We start from the raw sequence: 21789 nt of genomic DNA, 5'->3' as shown, positions 1-21789 counted from the left end.
ATATATTTTGTACAGAATACAAAAAGGGGAGAAAAATACACATGCCGGAATAGGAAAGACAGGAAGAGGAAGATAACAGAATTGCCATTTCCATCTTACCAGAGTCATCTAGAGCATCACCTGAGAAGAAATGGGAATGGAATGCAAGACAGCATGTCTTGGGTCTTACGTCCAGCAACAGAATCCCACCGTTTATAAAATCCGTGTACTGCCTGCCTAGGAATTATGTTTTTTCTCCGAGAAATGACTCATTTTATTACCATAACCCATGCATACATTTGTTCTGATTCTTAAAAATAGTTTTGAATAGGTAAAACTATTTCTGTTTCTACCTGAAGACATTTTTTAAAATAACGTTTTGACCAGCTACGGATTGTCTACAATAACATATTTATTCAGAATATCTGGAAAATGTTTCAATGGAAATTACGCAATAGGATTTTATTGTAAATAGTAGTCGGTGCATGAGGTATGACATCCTCTGTTGTTGAGTATGTTTTAAAGATCAAGAGGTGGGCTTCCCTGGTGGCGCAGTGGTTGAGAGTCCGCCTGCCGATGCAGGGGACGCGGGTTCGTGCCCCGGTCCGGGAAGATCCCACATGCCGCGGAGCGGCTGGGCCCGTGAGCCGTGGCCGCTGAGCCTGCGTGTCTGGAGCCTGTGCTCCGCAACGGGAGAGGCCACAGCAGCGAGAGGCCCGCGTACCGCAAAAAAAAAATACTTGTAACAAAATAAAGTAAAAAGTGTATGGTAAATTTCTTTCTTACCAAACAGTGATTATCGTTGTCGCTTTATCTAGATATCTTTGGTGCTCTTAAAGACATCTGTTAAAACTGAAGGAAAATCCATTTCCATTCAGATGCTCTGAGGGCCCAGTCCCAACATGTCCCTGACAAGCAGAGTTTAACAAGGGATATTTTCATAGATTTCCCTTCCTTGCACGAATTCCTGCTGACATGATGCACAACTAACTGGTGCCCTATATTTCATATCCTCCCCACATGGGACCTGTAAAAACTGGAAACTCTAAGACTCAGTGTCAGTTAGCAGTTTGGGTAGGATCTGCCATTGTTCTCTCTTGTCACCCAATGAAAAGCGTGCTTTAAGTTTCCACGAACACAATGGCTCTTTTTTTCTTATCTGACACCACTTGGCTTCTCAACTCCAGGCCACATCCACCCACAGACGATGGCAAAACTTAGCATCGCAGAAACCCCAGACTAAACTGTGTATTGAAAAAAAAAATCCCTTATCCCAGCTTCCGTGTAGCAGTCTGACCGGGTCTTTTTTGAGATTATGTACAGAAAATAACACTATTGTTTGACCAAGTGTCATCAAACCTGAAATGAATATTTATTACATTCCAAAAGCTCCATTAACCGCTTGCCATTTATCACTACTCCAGGCAGTACTTTTGTTATCATCCCCATTTGCGAGACGTGCGGGTTTGTCATGGCAGTTTGAGTAGACGGCTACACTGTCCGTCGGTCCATTGTGTGTGGTCCAGCAGGGATTCCATCTGATGGCTTTGCTTGCGTAGAACAAGAGAGAACAAGTTCTATACTTGGATGTGGATGAGAACCTCAGGCTCCCACTGGACTCACTGGGTCCATGTCTCAGTCCCACGGGTGGTAAATCTCTGGAGACGCGAGTCCGATTTGGGTAATGACCCACGATGCTGTTTTTACTGGGCTGGTTCTAGGTGTGCGTCCATCGGTGTATGGGTGGGTAGATGGAGGGTGGGCAGAAGAGGAAGATTCTGGTGGGGTCTACGTGGAGTTCCTCATATGGGCTGGACTCCCCATTAAACCTCCCTGAGCACCCCAAGGCTTTGTCCGTGAGGGACACATCTCTGCCTCCACAAACAGACTTTCTGGTCCCGATGAGATTTGGCTACTATGTACCAGGAGGAAACATTTACCGCGATTAAACTTTTAATAACACTTCATTAAGATTATACCATCTGAAGCAACTTGGCTGCCGAAGACCTAGCTGTTATCATAACCTTGGGGTCTATTTACAGAGGAAGAAGAATTAAACCAGGCTGCGATTCCCCTGCTGTTTTCTCTTCCTGGATTAAAAAAGATACTCTAAAAAAATAAAGTATTTCTCTGAGAATTAAATTTGTCGAAATGCATGTGCATTCGTTTATTGTGAACGGAATCCAAACATTGAATTTTCAGCATTCCCTCCTACTTCTTTCAGCTTTTGCCTTCGCGTCACCTTTTTTTTTTCCTTTTTAGTTCCGAAGGCACAGCCAAAAAGCACACAGAGAAAATAATTTAACGTTTTCTGTTCCTAAAGTATTTTCATAATCTAAAGTGTCAGTGCCTTCCTTTTAAGTTTATATATTTCCACAAAGAAAAAATATATGCTCTTATTGGCACACGAAGATATGCTTAACAGTCATCATCATAATAAAGTACACCTACTCCACATGCCAGAGGGATGAAGAAAACAGATTCTTCTCTCTCCGGTAACCTTAGAAATGCGCTCAGTTATTTTTATGGCTTCTTTGAGCCAACTTAAAATGCAAGTGGTATTCAAGTTGGGTCGTTAGAATTCTAATGTTTGCGAAGTTTGTAAAACTCATGCCTGCTACCCCTATGTTGTCTTTGATCTCATGAGCCCCAAGCCATCTTCCCCTTGGCCTCTCCCACCGCTTCTTTTCTGGGTCATACGCAGAAAAGATGGTCATCACCAGCACCGTGTCTGAAATAATGGTTCCCAGAACTCCACTTTCTAACCCCGACTCTGGGGTCACCATCTCCAGGGTCCTCCCACATCTCTAGGGCACCGATACGTGGACCAGTCTGGTTGTATTTCCACGACTTACGGTCCACTTCATGGCTGAGAGCCAGAATCACTGCCTTGCAAACACCCAAAGCTCTTGGCCAACAGAATTCGACACCAAGCGTGCTAAAATCCGGACTGCCAGTTCCCCATGAGCCGGGTGTGAGACAGGCTGGGACCTGGGACCCTTTGCTGCAGGGCTGGCACCTGGGCACACCTCTCCTCCAGCAGCAAGATACAAAGAAACTAGAAGGGACTAAAAATAACTGCGTGCATGCGCAGTTGGGGCAAATCATAGACAAAAAGATACAGAAAGACCAAAAAAACCCCAGGTGCCACTTCTGAAGAGCCGGGAGAAAGAGCAGGGCTGTGCGTGCCCCCTGCGCACAAGACCACAGGGGGTGGGCAGACCCTCCAGCCGGGCCCCTGGGCACCCACCCACGCCCCGTATAGGGAATCAGCTCGCCCCGCCTTGGGAAGCGAGCAAGGGAACCTGCTACCTTTTCCACGCTGTAGCAGGGGTCCCCATGAAGCCTTGCCTGAATTTCTCATCTGGCCTCGGAGGCCTAGAACTGTGGTCAGTAGCAGTTGTGCGCTGGAGAAAAATCACACCAGTGTGCCCATTTGTCTGTTGTATCCTCTTCCTCCCAGTACAGCTCTTTCCCCACTTTTGAAAATCATTGTTTTCCACGTCTCCCCGTTTTCTTAAAACCTCAATATGCCTTCCCCAGCCTAAGCGAACGATCTCGACTTCAGCCTTACAGAGGAACAGAAATTCTCTCAGCTGAGCTCGACCTCACCTCCCTTCCATCAAATCCACCCGCCTTTTCTCTATTGCCTGCAACTCGCGCGAAAGAAGTATCTGAGCGTATTAATGTTGAAACGCCTCTATTTTCCTTCCCTGCTCTTGGCCACCCGAGGTGACACCCACAGTCACAAAGGGTTGGTGTGCTGTCCGTGGACCCTCTCCTGGGTCATGTCCATCTTCATCGCCTGCTGCCTTGGATGTTCTGTCTCAGGACTTGTGGAAACTCCAACTTTTGGGGGTGGGGCGGTGATCGTGAATGCCCCCTGTATTATCCACAACAAACAAGGATGGGTTTGGGGCATAGATGTCCCATCCTTGTGGGGGACACAGTCCTGATAACTCATTCTTTTTTAAAAAACTTTGATTGGAGTAGCGTTGATTTACAACGTTGTGTTAGTTTCAGGTGTACAGCAAAGTGAATCAGTTATACATACATTATTCTTTGTTGGATTCTTTTCCCATATAGGTTATTATTCTTCCCCCTTATTATAATATTTCAGATTCTTTTCCCAAGATTACAGAATACTGAGTAGAGTTCCCTGTGCTCTACAGTAGGTCCTTGTTACTTACCTATTTCATATACAGTAGTGTGTATATGTTAATCCCAACTGATAACTCATTCTACAAGGATGCTGAGAGAGTTGCCAGTGGGACCAAAGTCACCTTTGTTCCTTTCCCTTTCTTCCTGGCTCACTTAACACCGGCTTCTTAGGACAACATCCCAAATAAACGACCTCACCCAGGTCCCTGGCTCAGGCTCTGTTTTTGATGGAACCCCAACCTAAGACATCCACCTCCACAGGGAATGCCTCCTTTTCCATCACGGAGAACAAAAACCCTCACTATTCCTCTGAGAGGAAGAAAAGGTTCACCTCAACACAGAAAGGCTGGGAAAGTCTTTTCTTGAGGCGTAGAACTAGGAGCTGGACACCTGTCAATCTTCCCCCCCCCAACCTCCCTACCCCCTGACAACCACTTTTCTACTCTCTGTTTCTATGGGTTTGACTTTTATTTGTATTCCACATATAAATGAAAGCGTACGGTACTTGTCTTTCTCTATTTGACTTATTTCACTAACCACATTGCCCTCAAGATTCATCCATATCGTCCCAAATGGCAGGATTTTCTTCTTATGACTGAATAATTTTCCATTGCATATATATATATATATATATATACACACACACATACATACCACATATATATATACATACCACATATATATACATACCACATATATATATACACACACATACATACCACATATATATATACATGCCACATATATATACATACCACATATATATATACACACACATACATACCACATATATATATATATGTATACATACATACCATACATCTACACATAGCACATCTTCTTTATCCATTCATCTGTTGATAGACACTTAGGTTGCTTCCATGTCTTGGCTATTGTAAATAGTGCTGCTATGAACATAGGGGTGCATGTACTTTTTGGAATTAGTGTTTTGTCCAGATATATGCCCAGGAGTAGGATTGCTGGATCATATGGTAGCTCTGTTAATATTTTGAGGAACCTCCATACTGTTTTCCACAGTGACTGCACCAGTTTACATTCCCACCAACAGTGTAGGAGGGTTCTCTCTTCTCCACATCCTCTCCAGCATTTATTATTTATAGACTTTTTGATGATGGCCGTTCTGACCGGTGTGAGGTGATACCTCATTGTGGTTTTGTTTTGATTTCTCTAATAATGAGCGATGTTGAGCCTCTATTCATGAACCTGTTGGCCATCTATATGTCTTTTTTGCAGAAATGTCTCATCAGTTCCTCTGCCCATCTTTAGTCAGATCATTTGTTTTGTTTTCTATTGAGTTATGTAAGGTTATCTTATTTTTCTTGAAAGCACTGTTTTAAAAATGAAAATTGCAGTAATTTGCAAACGACCTCATATTAGCTCACGGATAGGACACAGCTCAAATGCAAAATAAAGGGTGTTCCAGACACAAGCACTCACGGCTAATGGTTCCTATCCAAGCTATCTGGGAATTTTAGTGGGGAATCAGAACAATCTTGGCAAAAGTGCCCTGGTAGAGTAATTGATCCTAAATTAAAGACTTAGCTGGATCCCAAGGAACTGTTCAAAATTGGCAAGCCACCTAAGCCCCTGTATCTTTGTCATCATATTGAAAATGGAAATAGTTAGCAATGGTATGCACTCAAAGCATAGTTACAGTTTCTTTTAAAACTTGAATATTGAATTCGTGGCAACATTGGGTTAAAGTTATGTTCAAAAAAAAGGATTGTCTTCCGAAATGTGGATGGAATGAGAGGCACATAGGCACGGCTCTGTTTATATATCCCTCACAATAATTAGTTGAACAGGCAGAGAATTCGTTTTCCAGATTTAACCTGCTAGCAGGACTCCAAGAAATAGAGAAAGTCCATATGCATTTTCATTCTTAGGGGATATTATCCTTTTGGAAATATTACCGAAATGTGGAGGAAGCAGAATTACTCCCTTCTGGAAAACAGGTGTATCTAATATTATATGTTTTTCATCAATTGCCTATCTTTTACCACTGTTCTTAATTTTCTTACAATTTAGGGAGCACTAAAGTGACTTTCACTTCAAGATCGTAAAATATAAGACAAAAAGATCTTTACCACTTTACAGGCATTTGCACACACACTCATGAAGAAAACGTTTTAGCCAGTGTTAAGAGTTCATTGACCATCTCAAGTCAAGGCATTCTGGAAGGCTGAGTGACCCTCAACGGTGAATCCAGGTGGAATCTCCAACCCTAAAAATAAAATCGCTAACTAGAGAGATTCTATGTATCCCAGTGGATATTTCCACCAATTGTGTGTGTGTGTGTGTGTGTGTAGGTGTGTCTGAGTTCTAAGTCAGAGAAATTAATGAGTCAGGGACCATAATGTGTATGGCGAAGACGCTTATTAGGGGCTGAATTGTGTCCCCTGCAAAATCCATATGTTGGCGCCCTGACCCCCAGGACTTCAAGATGTGGCTGTATTTGGAGAGGGGTCTTTACAGAGGTCATTAAGGTAAAATGGGGTCATTAGGTGGGTCCTGACCCCATAGGACTGGTGTCCTTATAAGAAGAGGAGATCAGGACACAGACACACACAGAGGGACGACCCTGTGAGGACACAGGGAGGAGACGGCTGTCTACACGCCCAGGAGAGAGGCCTCAGGAGGGACCAGCCCTGCCCATGCCTGGATCTCACATTCCAGCCTCCAGGACTGGGAGAGAATGTATGTCTCTTCTTTAAACCACCCAGTTTGTGGTATTTTGTTATGGCAGCAAAACAATTAAAACTCTACATGGCTGTCATGATCCAACGTAATGATGACAGCGATGATTATGACCTTGCAATTAATGAAGGAACTGGGCGGATGAACGCTATAAAGTGTGTTGCCTGTTTCAGCTTCCTGATGAGGACGCCTGTGCGTCCGGAGCCTGTGCTCCGCAACGGGAGAGGCCAGAACAGTGAGAGGCCTGCATACCGAAAGTTCCCAGTTTTTATGGGCCTAATATAAACCACCGTCATGGAGCGGAAGCAATATTGGGAAAGCTTTCCTGTGAGAAGCCAGCAGGCTCAGCAGCCGTGGCTCACGGGCCCAGCCGCTCCGCGGCATGTGCGATCTTCCCGGACGGGGGCACGAACCCGTGTTCCCTGCATCGGCAGGCGGACTCCCAACCACGGCGCCACCAGGGAAGCCCGAGAAGCCAGCACTTTGAACTCCAGCTGTGACGTCTCCCTTCTCTTAAACTCCAAAACTTTTCAATGGTTTGAATTGACCCGAGGGCAGACTTTAGGATTTGTACAAGGAGAAATTGATTAAATGTCCCTCAGGAAATCTTTTCAGAATAAAAATAAGTTTACCTGGGATGCGGGATGCTGAAAAAGACGGAGGGTAAGGACTTCAACATTGACATCTCGGGCGAGAACCCCAAGTCTAGCTATTGAGAACAAACAAACAAAAAGTCAGGACTGTGTCTTTTCATAAAAACGGAGACCTCTGTTGTATATCTAGTAGAAGTCACGTCAATCTTGCATGGAAAGACACTGGAAGATGCCTCTGATTGGGACAAAATTTTCCCTAGAGAAAAGAATTCCGGGTTCGTGCCAATGTACATACAGTTGTTAAGACCTGAAGACGAATAACATTGGGAAACCTTCCTGTTTCTGGATGAATTTATTTATGTATTTGCATTGATCGAGCTCATTAATTCATTTATTGGCACCATATGCCAAATTGTACTTTGCCCAGAGGGACTGTCAAGAAAAATTCACAATCACAACACTGGAAATGAAACACCAACAAAGCTTGTCTTGCCTTAAAAGGACGTTCTGTGTTCCCAAATGATTGATTTTAATGGTTGGATGTCTCAGTGAAAAAGAAAATCCCTCGTTGACAAAGGTGAAACCACCTGGCTCCTTTCCATCTTACAAAGGTTGGAATAGATACTTTGGCAAGAGAAGGCTTGCAGTTTTCATGTTACAGTTGGTAGACCTTTTTGTTGAAAAATGGTGCAATAAAGTTAAACCGTCTGCTTCTTTTCATACCTGTACAAGCTGTGCATTTTCTTCTCACGTGAAACGCGTATCAAGCACACACACGTATATCAAAGGCAGGAAATGGATATCCAGTAAACATATACATACACACACACACACATACATGTACCGCACATCGTGTCTTGGTTGTTATATATCCTCAGTCACTTCTTGGCTCTGTTTTGGTCTAGAATTAATTACAAGCTTGGTGAGGCCAATCTAGGTGTAGCAGCAAACTTGGGTTTTTAGGGTAAAAATCAATAAAAGGGGTACAGCATGGTGTCAACCCTCTGATCGTCACCTTCTTATAAATTGACGTTTATCTCTGCTAACTGGAACCACCAGTTACAGAAGCTCTGTGATGAGCTTTGGGTGACTGGGGTGTTTGGTGTCAGCCTCAGGGGATGAGGACAGCCCGGCACAAATTAAAACTGGCCCTTGCCCTCTGACCTCTACCACGGGCTACCTGGCCAGCCTAGGGCTGTCAACTACTTCCCAGGGTGACATTTTCATCTTCACTCCATCTGCTTGGAGGGATCCAAGTGACTCCATGCTCCTAAGTTTCTGATGACCTTAGTACTGGGAATGACAGCAAAACTTAATACCCTGGTGGCTCAGTGGTTGGGAGTCCGCCTGCCGATGCAGGGGACGCGGGTTCGTGCCCCGGTCCGGGAAGATCCCACATGCCACGGAGCGGTTGGGCCCGTGAGCCATGGCCGCTGAGCCTGCGCGTCCGGAGCCTGTGCTCCGCAACGGGAGAGGCCGCAACAGTGAGAGGCCCGCGTACTGCAAAAAAAAAAAAAAAAAAAAAAGAAACAATATGTGAATTACTTGCCAATTCCTGTAGTGCAAACGTTCACCGCGGCTGATTGCAAGTCATCGGTGACTTGAGAACCTGCAAACAGAGCTTCTATTGGTCTGTCTGGTCTGTTATTCTACAGATTAGAGGGACCCAAAGTTGGCCGCACATTACCCGAGGAGCTCTCAAAAATCCTAATGCCCAAGGATATGGAGAAAAGAGAACCCTCGTACAGTGTTGGTCGGATTGTAAATTGCTGCGGCCACTGTGAGAAACAGTATGGAGCTTCCTCGAAATTTTAAAAATAGGATTACCATATGATCCAGCAATTCTCCTCCTGGGTATGTTTCAGAAAAAACAAAAATACTAGTTTCAAAAGATACATGCACCTCAGCGTTCATAGCAGCTCTATTTACAGTAGCCAAGACGTGGAAGCAACCTAAATGTCCATCAACAGATGAATGGATAAAGAAGATGTGGTACATGTATACAATGGAATATTACTCAGCCATGAAAAAGAATGAAATAATGCCATTTGCAGAAACAGGGATGGACTTGGAGGGTTTTACGCTAAGTGAAATAAGTCAGACAGAGAAAGACAAATACTATATGATTGTACTTATCTGTGGAATCTAAAAAATACAACAAATGAACAAATGTAACAGAAAAAGAAGCAGACTCACAGTTACAGAGAACAAACTATTGGTTCCCAGTGGGGAGAGGGAAGGGGGGAGGGGCAACATAGGGGGAGGGGATTAAGAGGAACAAACTACTAGGTATAAAAGAAATAAGCGACAAGGATATATTATACAGCACAGGGGATAGAACCAATACTTCATAATTACTTTAAATGGGGTATAATCTATAAAACATCAATTCGCTATGTATCAATTCGCTATGTATAATCTATAAAACATCAATTCGCTATTCGAGACTAATATAGTATTGTAAATCGACTATACTTCAATTAAAAGAATGCTAATGCCCAGTATGAATTCCTGATCAGTGAAGGGGAATATCTGGATTGTGTTCTGGGTACCAGCATCTTTAAAGGTCCCCTGATGATTCCGAGGTTTGATAAGGTTTGAAATCCTCTGCTCCAGGTATTAAGCCATTCATCAATTAATTAATTAAACCATTTTGAAGATGCTTGTTTGTTGCCTGCTTGGAAGGGACTGGGTTTTGAGGGTTACCCTTGAGGCCCTTACCCTGAGATCTTGGTACAAGGCGGTCCCCCCATGCCCCCAGAAGCATCATCAGGAAAGCAACCCAGCATAATATTGTTTATTATAGGCATGCTTGTATAGTTAGAGAACAAAATTAAATGTAGGGTTTCATATCAATTCATATACTAGCTCCATGGAAATTCATTTTTTTAAATTATTTTTTAAATTAAAAAGTTAATTCATGGTAGATGACATGTCATTATACATTTTCCAAAACCCATAGAATGTCCAACACCAAAAGGGATCCCTGATGTAAACTGTGGGCTTTGGGTGATGATGACGTGTCAGTGTACGTTCATCAGTGAAAACAGACGTTCCGTCTGGTGGCGGATATGGACATTGGAGGAGCCTGTGGGCAGGGGTCGGGGAGCAAGGGGCTGTCGGAAATCTCTGTACCTTCCCCTCAATTTTGCTGTGAATCTAAAACTGCTCTAGAGGAAAAAAAAAAAAAGTCTTGAAAAAAAAGAGCTAATTGGCCTCATGCAAATTCAATATTTTTCTCCATTTGTAATGACCTTAGAAATAATAGCTGAAGAAAGAGCTGAGCTTTTCAATTACTTTTCTTCAACTTTGACTCTTTGGGGGGTTTCTTTGTTTGTGTTTGAATTATTTTTAACGTTCTCCATTTTAATTGAAGTATAGTTGATTTACAGTGTTGTGTTAGATTCAGATGTACAGCAAAGTGATTCTGTTTCACATCTTTCAGATTTTTCAGATTCTCTTCCACGACAGGTTATTACAAGACATGGAAGGATAGGCAATGAGGTCCTACTGTATAGCACAGAGAACTGTATTCAATATCCTATGATAAACTGTCATGGAAAAGAATATTTTAAAAGAATGGATATATACGTATATATGTGTATAACTGAATTACTCTGCTGTACAGCAGTAATTAAAGACAACATTGTAAATCAACTATCCTTCAATTGTTTTTAAAGGCATTGAATATAGTTCCCTGTGCTACACAGTAGGTCCTTGTTGTTTATCTGTTTTTTATATAGTCGTGTGTGTTTGTTAATCCCAAACTCAGCTGACTTAGATCCCAAGCACTAGGTTATCAACTGACTATGTACTTACTTCTCTGGCTGAATTGTTCAACCTTCTCCCTACTTCTGCTCTGCTTACCAGTGAGCTCCTTGGGATTACAGATTACGGGATCAATGTCTACCAGATAAAGCAAAGGTTTGCGGTCTGCTTGACTTCAATTCTTGAGCAAGTATTTTTATTCAGTATCTTTGGACCTTGTTGGGTTATGGACGGGATTCAATAAGACGCCATATGGCAAGGACTTGGCTCAGAGGTTGTATACGACTTATCTTCCTATTTGTGTTCCCTGGGGTTTGAGACGGTGCCTCTCGCTGGATGAAATGAATCCATTCTCACATCATGGTGTTAGATCCAAACCAAATATAGAAACACACATTTCCCCTAACGTTGACGGAATTCCATATGCAAGTATACATACACACACCACCTCCTTCATCTGCTACGTCTTACCAGAGTCTCTAAAATACTGCCGTGGAAGCCATTGGGAAAAACAGAATAATAGGAACCCGTGACTTTGGGATATAACCAGAAGGTCATGGTGGATCAAAGTTATTTTCCTTTTCAAAGAATCTGAAAAAGAACACATACATATATACACGTGAATCACCTGAAACTAATACAACATTGTAAATCAATTATACCCAATTGAAAAAATCGAAAACAACACAAAAAATTAATTATTCCATCCAAGGTGAGAAAGAATGTTTAGTGTTCATGAACGACCTCGCGTCCTCCTTGGCATCTGGAACCTGACTGCTGGCAGCTTGAGAAGAGGAATCCTGACGTGCCTCTCAGTCTGAGGCATAAACGGAATCAAGCAGTTATTAGGATTAATAAGATTTGAGACAAGAACAGCATCAAAAAAAGAGTCCTTACGCTCAGAATTCCAACGTTTAGATGAGAAACAAACCTAACATCATAGAAGGTATTAAATACAATATGTTCCCGTGCGCGGAACAAGGAGCTGCTTTAGACGTGGTCATGAACTGTGCGGTCTGAGCTACCCGAGTACATTCTTTGCTTTTCAGAATCGTTGCAAGGAGCCAGAGAACAACCCCCGAGGGACAGAGTTTCCTGTTTAACTTTCTCGTCCAAGACAGGCTTCCTGGTAGCGAACTCTTTAAATAGCTCTGGAGTGCATTACTTGTATCCATTGATTGGTGCGTTTTTGTTGCATGCCTGCTAGGTTACGGGGGTTAAGAAGTGAGTACAACCAGAGTACTGGAAGCGAACGGTAATTTAAAAATCAGACGAGTGGACATTTATAGACTGTGGTAGGTGCCACGGTAGAAATAAACAGGATGCTCGGAGAATGCCTAACAGACAGAGTGGGTTGGTCCAGCAGGTCAGGGATGGAGCTTCCACAGAAGACGCAGTGTGTCCAAAGGTCTCCAGCAAACGGAGCTGAGAGTGAAGGAAAGCGGTGTGACGGGAGGGCATGTGGAAAGGGGAGAGAGGTGCGAAATGAAACTGGGGAGGGAAGGAATTTAGGATCCTGGACATCAAGCCAACTATATCGTTCGTTGTAACAGCCATGACAAGCTGTGAAAGCTTTAAGGAAGGAAGGCTGCCTCGAGCACAAGGGAGTTTTGGAAAAGTCACTGCCTGAAGGGTGGAGAATATGGAACAGAGCCTGTCCGTAGGGTGGCCATTCAGGAAGCAAAGCGTCCAGGTGATCGATGATGGTTTCCTAGTGGTGCTGATGGGCACAGAGAGATGCAGGTCAAGGAGAGCTGTCCATGAGGGCCGTTGATGGATAAAACAAGGAGGAATGAAGACTCCTAGGTTCCTGGCTCGTGGGCCTGGACCTGCAAGGCTGCGAGGCAAGTTTGATTTTTGGTCTTGATGACTTTAATGACCTTTGAGGTGTTGGAGATGAAATATAGGGGTCTGGAGGGTGTAGACAGAACCTAGGCTACACCACACATTTGGAATGTTGGAAAGTCTAGGGTGGTGACGGACACTGAGCAAAAGTGGGTCGAATAAGAGAAAGTATTCCAGGAGAGACCCTAGAGGAAGAATGGAGAAGGTCAAATGCATCCTCTGGGGTCAGTGAAGTTAGTTATCATGTACTCACTGAGAGCTAAGGGTAAATTTCAGATTATATCTGAGGATGAAGAAATAGGACTTTCAGTATCAACAACTCAAAGAATATGGTTCACTATACTCATTTAGTGATGCTTCCACTTCTTTTTTTTTTATAAATTTATGTATTTATGTTTGGCCGCGTTGGGTCTTCGTTGCTGCACGCGGACTTTCTCTAGCTGTGGCGAGAGGTAGCGGGCTTCTCATTGCGGTGGCTTCTCTTGTTGCAGAGTACGGGCTCTAGGCACGCAGGCTTCAGTAGTTGTGGCACGTGGGCTCAGTAGTTGTGGCTCGCGGGCTCTAGAGTGCAGGCTCAGTAGTTGTGGTGCATGGGCTTAGTTGCTCTGTGGCATGTGGGATCTTTCCTGGACCAGGGCTTGAACCCGTGTCCCCTGCGTTGGCAGGCGGACTCCCAACCACTGCGCCACCAGGGAAGCCCCTTCCACTTCTTCTTACATCACCTACGCGTAACATACAATACATTAATCATCTTATCTCATTAGAAACTAAGTCTCCTGCTATTTCTCTTACCAGTGTATAGGATTTCAATTCAGCAAGGAACTGTAGATTCTGTTTCACTGAAGGAAGTGCAATCTGTATGTCTCTTATCTCCCCTGGAAAATAATATATTTTAAAGCCCGGAACTGAAATCATGCATATGCAAAAGTACATGTCTTCCATTTAATGGCATGGCCAATTGCCTAAAGGAAGCGTGTTTTTTGGGGGGGAACGTTCCAAAAGTCACCAAGTCTATGAAAAGGAGAAGACCATTCCTGGAAATGTGTTCACAATTTCAGTAAAGTATCGTACATTCCAGAAGATGTCAGGAGGAAGGTCCTTGCTGCCCCCAAAAATCCGTTCAGTGGGAAGCAGTCCTGTTTCCCCAGATGAAGCTGCTTGGGTCAGCAAGTCTTTGCACAGGAGCTGAGCGGCACAGGCGATTTCCACCACGAGCCTGGTGACGAGGCTGGACCACTTTGAAGGACCTCTTGTCCAGATGGTTCAGGCCGTCCTCTTGTGTGGTCAGCAGCCAGTATTCCTGGGGAGGAAAAGAGACAGATGCCATGGCTGGCGGGTCTGGGGGTGCAAGGGGGGCTTGGGAGGATGAGGCGTCTGCCTTCGTCACCAGCCAGGGAAATCCCAAGAAGGTGGTAGACTCTTCTTCCCTGAAAGAACTCAGAGCGGATGCAGTTTTTACATTGTGGTCTCTTGGAGGCCACAGGGAGCGCTTCGGGTGGGAATCTGGTGGCTGCCAGAGGGAGCATGTTTCTGGGGAGGAAACGGGTCTCCCACGCAGTGGAAAAAGCACGGAAGGGAGCAAATCAGAAGCTCCTGGGATGGGCTGAGGAAACTCGAGAAGTCCGGCAGCAGGAACAGAAACGCTATAGTCAAAGTCTCATGGGGTTTCCTCCCTGCTTTCCCTGTTCTACCCACTCGTGTCTCGTCTGCCCTGTAGCATCCTTGGTCCCTGTCTGCCCTTTCTATCCATCCTTTCCACCTCCTAGCTCGCCCTTCCCATCCTCTTTGCGCATCCTCTCGTCTCCACTCTCAGAAAATGACTCTGCTTCCAGCTAACCAACAACTACTTCTCCTTTATCCCTTAGTCTCTTCCGGGGGCACATTTCCTTTAAAGACAAGACTGTGAAACCCTGCCAACAGAGAGGATTCTTCCCCGGGGGCGTTTCAAGATGTGACAGGCAGGTGAAGGGGCTCTGTTGATCAGGAGAAGCTTTTTAGCAAGCCTGAAAGTCAGTCCTCAAATTCTCCCAGACCCCCACAGCTGGCTTCATGTGACGCTGACAAATGTTGGACGGGTTTTTACCACGAGATGTGTATGTATGTTTCTGCAGGTCAGTAAAGAGTGATGAAGATTGAGTGATGAACCCAGATAGAGGGATAGGCATTGTGTGGGGAGCTTAACTCTATGACCAACTGATCTTACTGCTCTAGGACACGACTCTGAACCCCAAATTCCATGTGTGTATTTGTGCCCTAGAGCTGCCATAAACAAGCACCTTCGACTGGGGAGCTTAAACAACAGACATAGATGGTCTCCAGTCCTGGAGGCCGGAATCTGGGATCCAGGTGTGGGCAGGGCTGGTCCCTCCTGAGGCCTCTCTGCTTGGTGTGTAGACAGCCCTCTCATCCCTGTGTCCTCACTTGGTCATCCCTCTGTGTGTGTCCTAAGCTCCTTTTATTATAAGGATACTGTCATGCACAGTTTCTGGTTCATGGTTAAGGCTGCATGGAAGTAAAAAAGTGAACGGTGCAGGTTCTTCAAAATGTTCATCAAAGGGCTTCCCCGGTGGCGCAGTGGTTAAGAATCCGCCTGCCAATGAAGGGAACACGGGTTCGAGCCCTGGTCCGGGAAGATCCCACATGCCGTGGAGTAGCTAAGCCCGTGCACCACAACTACTGAGCCCGCGTGCCACAACCACTGAAGCCCGCGCACCTAGAGCCCGTGCTCTGCAACAAGAGAAGCCACCGCAATGAGAAGCCCGCGCACCGCAACAGAGTAGCTCCCGTTCGCCGCAACTAGAGAAAGCCCGCGCACAGCAACGAAGACCCAACACAGCCAAGAGTAATAAATAAAATAAATAAATTTTTAAAAATGTTAATCAAAGAAATACTGTATGACCCAGCAGTTCCGTTATGGGCTGAATTGTATCCTCCCCCCTGCCCCCAATTCATATGTTGAAGTCCAGGCCCCCAGGACTTCAGAATGTGGTTGGATTTGGAGATGGGGTCTTTAAAGAGGGGATGAAAGTAAAATGAGGTCATTAGGGGGGTCCTGATCCCATAGGACTGCTGTCCTTATAAGAAGAGGAGATCAGGACACAGACACACACAGAGGGACGACCCTGTGAGGCCACAGGGAGAAGACGGCCGTCTACACGCCCAGGAGAGAGGCCTCAGGAGGGACCAGCCCTGCAGACACCTTGATTTTCAGTTTCCAGCCTCCAGGATGGGAGACAATAAATGTCTGTTGTTTAACCCACCCCATCCATGGCGCTATGCTATGGCATCCACAGGACATCAGTGCACCTATGCACTGGCCATACCTGTCCAGGTAGTCTGCATACCTGAGCTGGATAGTTCCTCTCTCCCCAGGCGTTTACGATGCTGATTAGAACCATGGCTGCTAACCTCAAGGTATTTGGTTCATGGTTGGTTTTTTTTTTCCATTTTCAACTTAGATTCATTATCTTTAAATCATTTCAAGGCTTATTTTAAAACAATATGGGTCACAGAGTTTTGAGAGTTTCACACAGCGTATCTGTGGCAATGAGTTTCAACTTTTAGGGATTCATATCTTTTGCTCATCTCTCTTCCCATTAACAATAAAGGCTGCCATTCATGAGTAATGTGTGAGAAATATTGATCGAAGCAATTCTTAGTCATAGCAAATGTCCAGTCCGGTCAAGGATGCAAGAGTCACTCAGAGAGTTTCAACAGGAAAGTTCACTCCCTTGATCAGGGTTGAGGAAATTCATAAGTCACCAACATGTTCTGAAACACAAGGAAAACTGCACGCGGATGAATTGGTATTTTTAGAGCATCGTAATAAAGTACAAAATCAAAACGGGGTCAAGCCCTGAGTAGGTTTGCATTTTTGTCCAATTCACCCAACACCAATAGATGGTGAAGTGTTTAATAGGGCTAGAACGACAGAGCAGGCAAGTAGGATGAAATACGCACACACACACACACACACACACACTCCTCAAAGACTGAGGAGGCACATGAAATATCCCTGCAATGGAATAATGTTCCTGGCTTCAAGAGAAGCCATTCTAAGTTCTTTTTCCTGTGTCTCCTGGAGATGAGCTATGGCAGACGGCATCTGGTGGCTTACGTTTGCAGCTGGCATTCCTACAAAGACGCCATGCTTGGGTCTAGTCAGAAGATGGTCTTCATGCCTAGACACTGAGTTCCGCTCTCCTCCTGCACACAGAGTAGGCTGGCCCTGTCGACCAGAGCTCTTCGACCACAGAGCCCGGGGACAGCTCTGTTGTCTAAGAGAAATGGCGTGCATGCCACGAGTTTGCCTTCTGGGAACCCGATAGATACACTGGATGTATGTGATGAAGAACCTCCCACGCATTTCTTACCTAAAGGGTTGCTCGCTGAGATCATTTTTGGCCAGAGTCATGGATTCTAATAAATCATTATTTTCTACTCTTCCTATTGCTGGTCACTTTTTTTTTTTTTTTTGCATGTGTTATTCTGTAATTCTCCAGGGTTGTTTTCGCATCCTAATGGCCCATCTCCTCAGCACACAAATCTTATATTATCTCAGCATCTTGTCGGTCCATAGCATGTCTGGAAGAGGAAGAAGCAAAAGAAAGAGCTAATTGTAAGACCGCGACGAACCGACTTCTGAAAGTGTTATAGAATCATCACGGTACTGTCAACTGAATGGCCTCTGTGTGTGCTTGGTCCGGGGCTAATGGCTTCACAGACATTATGTTTGTGAGTCAGGCACTTAGTATCCAAGTGGGAGCTGGAATCTGAACTCAGGGTTTGGCTTCTGTCTCTGGGTTCTTAACCACTAGTCTACACAACAGAGCATTGCAGAGCTCAGCATAATCATTATATGTGGGTTATTTTTTTTTCTTTTCACATCAGGATCTTGGAATTCTTTCAACACACAAATAAATGTGGATTCTGTGTGTCTGTGAAACAGAAACTTTTTGCTAGAAATTCTTGTTTTTTCTTTGCTTTTCCTAATTCATCTCCCTCCAAGCAGAAGACTGTAACTGAAGGAAAAACACGGGGATTCAAGTAAGAACAGCTTAGGATGGGGCCGAAGATACGGACAAGACTTGCATTTTTGTTCCGACGTAAACCAGGAGTGAGGCCGTAGGAGGAACCACGCCTAACCACCCTCCTTGATTTTGAATCTGCAGGTGTGCTTCCCTGGTGGTTTCTACGAGGTGCCGAAGGATACTTCTCAATGTGAACTCTCCCAATGAGAGAATCTGTGCAAATCTGTTTCTTACATTCCCCTGAAGCCCTCGTAGCTGTGAAAAAGAAATCATCTCTTTCAAGAAGTACAGACTTGTGGACGGCCCTGCCTTTTCCCCTGCTCCGTTTAGCTGCAAATGGATAAGACCGGCTGAAGCTCTGTATCCCCTGCTCTTTACTCCTCTTTGTGTCACATTTCCGTAACTCTGAGCTGTGAGAAACTGTCTGCCTCTTGAAATCACCCTCACCAGCAAGACGTGTTCAGGCCGATCTCATGGTGTGGTTGGTGACAGCTGGACTTCAGGCATGGTTGGTTCCAGCAGCTCTTCAGGAAATTTCTTTTGAAAAAAAAAATATCTAGCACTCGTAGTAATAATGTGTTTCAGATGATGCAAGTGGGTGTGTCAGGGAATGCAGATGGGTGGACCGGGAATGGGTGCACCGTCCCCGTGGAAACTACGACTCTGCAGAGGTGTCTCTTATGTAGGCGTGAGCCCAGGGAAGCCCTGACCAAAGGCTTCTGTTGCCACCATCTGTATGTCTCTCTTTTCCTCTCCTTCATGGTCCCTATTACCACCTGTCTCCCTATCCTGTCTCGTCCAACTACTTTCATCAAGGATGGGGATTGACCACGTCCCAACTGGCAAGTGAAAACACCACCAAAGAAGGAAAGAAAATGTTTGTGACTGAATTTTTTCCTCCCATCTCTTAGCTGTAGCCTTTGAGACGTGAGTACACACTTGGTGTTCTCATCCATCAAAGTTGCTCAGATCAGGGATGCTAAGGTGGTGCAGAATGGAGGCCAACACCTGGGAATCAGGGAAGGGGGCTGCGGTTGCCATGATTCCTCCTTGTTGTCATGGGAACGTGGCCATGTCCTAAGAACACTAGGTCTTACGTTTCCTCTTCTGGAAAACCAAGGAGTCGGGGTCAATCTGGGTTTTTCGATCCTGACCACATAGTAACGTGACCTGGTCCAGGGCTAGGTTCTGGTCCAAGAGATTCTGCTCTAATGGATCTGCTACTCAAGAGTGTGGTCCATGGACCCACAGCATCAGCATCACCTGGGAGAGTCTGAAATGCAGAATTTGGGGCGCCTACTCCAGATGTACCGAACCAGAATCTGCATTGTAACAAGATCCCCGGGTGATTCAAAAGCACATTAAAACTTCAGAAGCGCAGGTCTAGGAAGATCTCTCAGACCCGTCCATTATGGGGTTTTCTTCTTGCAAAGCGTTACGCGTGATACCGTATCTCCTAAACTTAGGAAGCACTGATTGTATTTTAAGAAGCTCTTAACAGGCCGTCCACCCATGAAACACATTCCCCCAGCACCCTCTTCACATACTTTATAGATATTGCATCTGCATTTTTATTTTTAGATTGCTTTAATAGATGCTTGCCCTCACAACCCTTTAATTTAAATCAGGATAAATTAAGAGCCAGAAAGGAGCCTTCAGTCTCTTTCAAAGTAAACAATATTGAGAAAGAATCTTTTGATGACTCATCTTTTTTTTTCTAAACCGAAGCTAAACCCCCCCAAGAACCTCGACTCCAATTCCAGAGCACCATGTGGACTCTTAGAAACAAATTATATGTTAACAATTTGCGACCACAAAGTCCCAGACGACCGGTAACCGGGAAGGTAGGCACAACTTACAAAGAATAAAGAAAAACTTGAAGAACGGAACCGTCCTTTCAGCCATGGCTTTCCTTTTTAATTTGGAAATTGGCTTCCTTTTTGAATTTGTGTTCCAAGATGTGGAGCGACTTAACGGATGGCCCCTTGCCATCTGCTTTATTGAATTTAACACTCCTCTGATCATATTTTTTTTTTTTGACCACCACTTTTCCTTTCTTTACATCTACCTGCTTAGTGACTGTGAAAATGTGCATTTGCTCTAAAAAGCTGCAATTTTCAAGGTCTTTGCCAAAATCATAAAAGGAGATTCAGTTGCTTCTCTTTATTAAGTTTAAAAGTTTTTTCTTTAGACACTGACATGCTGTAGATCATGGTCTATTCTGTTAATCTGTCTTTTGCTTGTAATATTCACCATGTGCATTATTTAGTGAAGATGTGTTATGTTTCGCATTTGTGACATAGTCTCGTATAGTAAAGTCATGGCAGATTTTTTCTTTTCTGTGCTGAGGTCTGTTTAAGAACTGTTCAGATAAAAATGTCTAAAAATGCCAATTTTTCCCCTTTTGCATGTAGTTGAATTAAAGTTTCCAAGGGTTTATAGATCATCAAAGGTTACCTCTGACTCCAGGGTCAAAACGAAGAAGTTCCAGTGTTTTGAACTGATTTCACTTTTATTTCCAAATGCTAGTCCTGTAACCATTTGCAAACGCAAAGGACATCCTTTAAAGACACCCAGAAGGCAGGTGGCTGAAAATGATCAAAGAAGGACAGGATGAATATGTTAGTATCACATATGGAGATGAATTTTTAAAGCACATTCGGGTTAGTTAAAATAAATGAATTAACTAGAAGTTAAAAACAAGCAAACAAAAAAATACATTCAGTCCGCATTTCTACTTTCAAAGAGAAGCCTCTGTTTCCTGTGGGCTTAATGATTTGTCTCTGCCTCTTGGTATCCTGACCCGGAGATGTGAGAAGAAATGGCAAATGAGAGTCAGCAAGCAGGTTTGACTTTGGGTGGGCATTAGGACGATTCCTAACGCAGCGGGATTTGAGGCAAACGGAGAAATTCTTCCACCGAAAGACAACAATAAAATAATAATAATTATTATTGTTATTAATATATTACATTATATATTTTAAGCAATCAATAGAATAATAATTTTTATAGAATAATTCATCTATAAAAGTTATGTATAGTATTCTGTAAATAATACTGATGCAATAGAATAGTAATAATAATTATTACTACTCTATTGATGCCAAAGGGTCCAATATTTGGTCTAATATCAAGCCACTTATCTTTTATTTCTCAAACTCCAAATGGCCAGTGGTAGGGTTGCCAGGTTTAGAGGATTCCAGTGAAAGGTGAGTTTCAGATTAACAATGGATAATTTTTAAAATTTTTATTTTGCATTGGAGTATAGTTGATTTACAATGTTGTGTTAGTTTTCAGGTGCACAGCAAAAAGATCTGGTTATCCATATACATGTATCTATTCTTTTTCAGATTCTGTTCCCATTTAGGTTATTAGAGAATACTGAGTAGAGTTCCCTGTGCTGTACAGTAGGTCCTTATTAGGTATCTGTTTTAAATATAATAGTGTGTATATGTCAATCCCAATCTCCCAATCCTTCCCTACCCCACCCTCCTCCCCCTTGGCAATCACTGCTCTGTTCTCCGTGTCTGTGAGTCTGTTTCTGTTTCGTAGATGGGTTCGTTTGTGTCATATTTTAGATTCCACATAGAAGTGATATCACATGGTATTCGTCTTTCTCTGTCTGACTTACTTCACTTAGTATTGATCATCTCTAGGTCCATCCATGTGGCTGCAAATGGCATTATTTGATTCTT

Source organism: Leucopleurus acutus (genome assembly GCF_964270905.1).
Source record: "Leucopleurus acutus genome assembly, chromosome: X".
NCBI lineage: Eukaryota > Metazoa > Chordata > Mammalia > Artiodactyla > Delphinidae > Leucopleurus > Leucopleurus acutus.
This window is presented reverse-complemented; position numbering follows the sequence as displayed.